The sequence below is a fragment of the Anas platyrhynchos genome, chromosome 3, assembly GCF_047663525.1.
Source record: "Anas platyrhynchos isolate ZD024472 breed Pekin duck chromosome 3, IASCAAS_PekinDuck_T2T, whole genome shotgun sequence".
NCBI lineage: Eukaryota > Metazoa > Chordata > Aves > Anseriformes > Anatidae > Anas > Anas platyrhynchos.
The window spans coordinates 22,789,884-22,793,777 of NC_092589.1; the positions used below are offsets into that span (position 1 = coordinate 22,789,884).

The window sequence follows — 3,894 nt, forward strand, 5'->3', positions numbered from 1 at the left end:
ACACAAATATTTATTATTACATAACAGATCACTAAAGCCTAAATTGCTGCACACATTGCTTTACATAGCACTTGCTCATTTTTAACACATTCTTTTGGTCCCCTGGAAATATAGAGGACAGTTTTCAAATATGGATATATTTAAGGACATGTATGCTCCTGAACAGTGGTGTACACAAACAATGTTTAGCAGAAGCACGTTTCTCATTCGTTGCTGTTTTTGCCAGTCTTAAACCTTTTAAACCTCATGCTTCAGGGTTTTAGCCTGTCTTGAACAATTAGAAATCAAACTGGCCCTCAGTCAAAAGGAGAAAACGAGATCGCTTCACACTTTCTTACTTACCCTATCCACTGGCCACTGTCATAGACACAGCAATAGACTAGGTGCACTTAGGCCTGAACCAGTTTGACAGTTTCTGTGATCTCTGCTTAACAATCCTCTTTTCATTCGATTATGATGTAAACTGTATCTGCTTATTGATGATATTTTTAAGCCAGCAGCTGCTACTGCTAGTGAAATCAAGCATCTCATTTCCAAGGGCATTCTGGGTCTGGGGGAAAAAAAAAAAAAGATAAGAAAAAAAAAAGAAAAAAAAAAAAAAGCAAGAATTTAATTCTCCTCCTGGCTATGTGGAAATGAGAGCTAGGTGATACTTTGCATCATCTCAAGAAAGAAGTGGGAAAAGACTTGTCTGAAGTGCATGTTGCCAGCACCAGTTGGTCCCCTTCGGCAGAATTATATAAGATACAGCTGTGTCTGTCCCAGATGCATAGCCTCCTTTTGGCATTAAATGCATGGGCAGCCAGGATTGTGAATGTACCAGTCTGAAAGGTGTATACAATGGAAATAAGACCTAAGGGGAAAAGGATAAATAAAAATACTCTTCAGAGGTAAACCATTGTAATGGTACTACACATTCCATAACAGAAGACATATTCTGAAAGGGTCAGAGAGCTGCCTTACACATTCTTCAGCTCAAAAGGAGCTGCTCTGTAAGAGGAAATACCATTTTTCAGTCTTTCATCCCTGTTCAGCTTTAAGAATAGTCTTATTTTTTCTCTATTAAAGACCAAAGGAAAAAAAAAAGTTTACATGCTGAAGAAGAGAAAGTGTGGGCCTTTGTTATTAATGTTGTAGAAATACAAATATGTCCACCTAAGAAAGGAGTCTTCATTAACTCCCACAGCCCAGAAAATTAAGGCACGGCTCATCAGGATCTGTGCTTGCTGTTGGCTAAATTGCAAGGGACTAGTTGAGTTGCTGGGGTTCATAATGCTGATAGAGCGGTTTCCACGTGAATGAAGGATAAACAGCGATTAATTTCAGCCAATAAATAATGGTTTGAGGCCCACATTGAAAGAGGAACAATTACTTTTCCATTTTTCCTGCCAAATGAGCTGATAAGAGAAAACAGGGGAGTTGGCCACGTAAATCAGTCTTAATTTTATCTTCCCCATTAAAAAGCAGCCATTAAGACCATCTTCGGCTCATTTCATCCTCTTCTTGTTTCACTTTTTCAATTTGCACAAAAGGGGGGAGTTTGCTCGTCATAAAATTTCACTTTGGCCAACCTATCATTTGCATCTGAGCCAATAAATAGCAATTAGCATAAACATTTAAATCAGGAACTGGAACAAATTCTTGTTCCCCCAGCAAGCTGTTAAATTACAGTATTTCACTATATATAAGAAGCATTAGAAACAAGATCTGCTGGGCACAATTATCCCTTTCAAACAAGACCTGCTTGAAAAAAAAAAAAAAATCACTTGCTGGGCAAACTTCTTGCTCACAGCCAATGAGCTTAATCAATGTTGAGAGAAGCCACACCATTAATGATGTTCAACTAAGCCCTATTTCAAACTTTCCATCTAAAGGTATTTATTTGATATTTATCCAAAATATATTTCCTAGGAATTAATTTAATTTGGACTGACATTAAACCATCAAGCTTAACATTTTCAAGTACATTTTTCTTATTTTGCTAAAATGTTCCTATCTTTACTTATAGGTCAGCCTGAGCTTTACAACTCTTGCTTTTCTTGTGGTATGCTAATTATGTCAACACATGTTTAGCTGAGCGTGACTCTGACTTGTTTATGATGTGGTAAACCAGGAATAACTCTGTAAATGCCAATGTAAGTCCAATGGGTAAGAAACAGATTCATGTACATTCCACTTAGAGTTATTCTTTTTATCTTGCAAGAATATTTTAACTCTTATGCATCATTTTCCATTCTCATAGATTCTCAACAGGAAGTAAGAGTTACTTCCATTTTGCAGCTGGGGAACCTGCAGCACCAACAGATTAAATGATTTGCTGAAGGTCATGCAGCAAGTCTGAAATGCAGCCACAGTTGGCATTTGGGTCTTAAATATACATCTAGATCTAGATTTCACTCTTTCAAATGTATGAGCAGAGAGAATTGAAGTCACATATGAATCAATTCTCCCTTAAGGTTATTTAGGCTCCTTTTGAGAACATTACTTTCTAAAGCAGTTTTGAAGATGTATGACAAAGTAGTAAGCTTTTTGCACACTGACCAGTGCAGGTTAAGTAGCACCTCAGAGCAATTTAATGTAATTCCCTCAAATACACTAATTTTAAGATGCTAATGAAAGTTGCTTTAATTGTTAAGTTGGGTTTGTTTGCTTGTTTTGCTGTTGTTTTTGTTGTTGTTGTTTTTGTTTGTATTTAGATTGGAATGGTGAATTGGAGTAAGTACAGTAAAAAGAAGAAGGAAAGTGAAAATTAATAAAACTGGAACAGCAAAACAGAGCTGTTATTCAAGTGTTCAAGATTTCTGAAGTGCTGGCTGGGAGTACTTGCTGAATCTCCATTAAGAGCAGCGTTGTCCTTTACCCAAAGCTCTTCACTCATAAGAAGAAAGTGCATCTAAAAATCTATAGTAGAAGAGCTCTCATTCCAGTGTAGCATGTATTAACTTTTCTCATGTTAAGTTTTCCAAAACAACAACAAAAATAATTAAAAAAACTTATGGATAATTTTTGAGTCCCTGCTCAAAGGGAGAAATAAGTATCTAATACTCTGTCTTTTCTCCCATCAAATGCCAGTCCTTGTTTTTGTGTTTAGTCTACACCCAAACTTTCAGTTAACAGACAAGATTCAGTCTTTTACCTCAAGTGAAATTTTGATTGAAAGTCTCTCTGAGGCAACCACATTTTGGATTTTCCCTTGTCTGAGGTTTATATTAAAATAGGTGAATTTTTCTCTGGGTACGTTTTTCTGTAGCCTGCATGTTAGTACCAAGATACTAACAAGTGAAGTGTTTGGGTATTTCAACAGTATAGAATTATAAAATCATTAAGGTTGGAAAAGACCTCCAAGATCATCTGGTACAGCCATCCCCCTACTGTCACCCACTAAACCATGTCCCTGGGCACCAAGTCCATCCTTTTCTTAACAGATTAATAGAATCATCAAGGTTGGAAAAGACCTCCATGTTATATCTGCATGTTACATCTGAAGATCAGAGAGGTGAATAAGTATCATTATCATTACCATGAATGTGAAAACTAAGGGCTGATTTGTAGACAGAAGTGCATTATTTAAACTGACAGTGTTAATTAAACTGGTAGACTAAAACTAATACAAAAATCTCTTCAAAATCTTATTACATTTTGGAAGACTTAGGAAGAATTAATATACTAACATCTGCATGCAGCACTATACAAATTTGATTAAATTATTTTTAAAACAGAGATGACAACGTTTCTGGATGTGCACAGAATTTGAAAAGTCATGATAGGTTCAGTGGTTTGATGTAAGGTCATATAGTTGCAGACTTGAATCCGAGACCTGTGTCTACAAGGCTTGTTAATATGATTATTTTTTACCTTATGGAAGTTTATGAATAGGTATATGGTATTACTCTG

At 36.1% G+C, this 3,894-nt stretch overlaps 1 long non-coding RNA gene across 2 annotated transcripts; it reads left to right on the forward strand.

Annotated features, from left to right (window-relative positions):
- The first annotated feature begins 1,514 nt into the window (after positions 1-1,514).
- Positions 1,515-3,622, forward strand: LOC106015843 (uncharacterized). Of its 2 annotated transcripts, none has more exons than XR_005264654.2 (3): positions 1,515-1,874; positions 2,009-2,135; positions 2,697-3,622. It is a non-coding gene; the product is annotated as an uncharacterized lncRNA (long non-coding RNA). The 2 variants fall into 2 exon arrangements; XR_001188152.5 differs by having other exon boundaries at positions 1,517-1,874; positions 2,243-3,622.
- Positions 3,623-3,894: the final 272 nt, after the last annotated feature.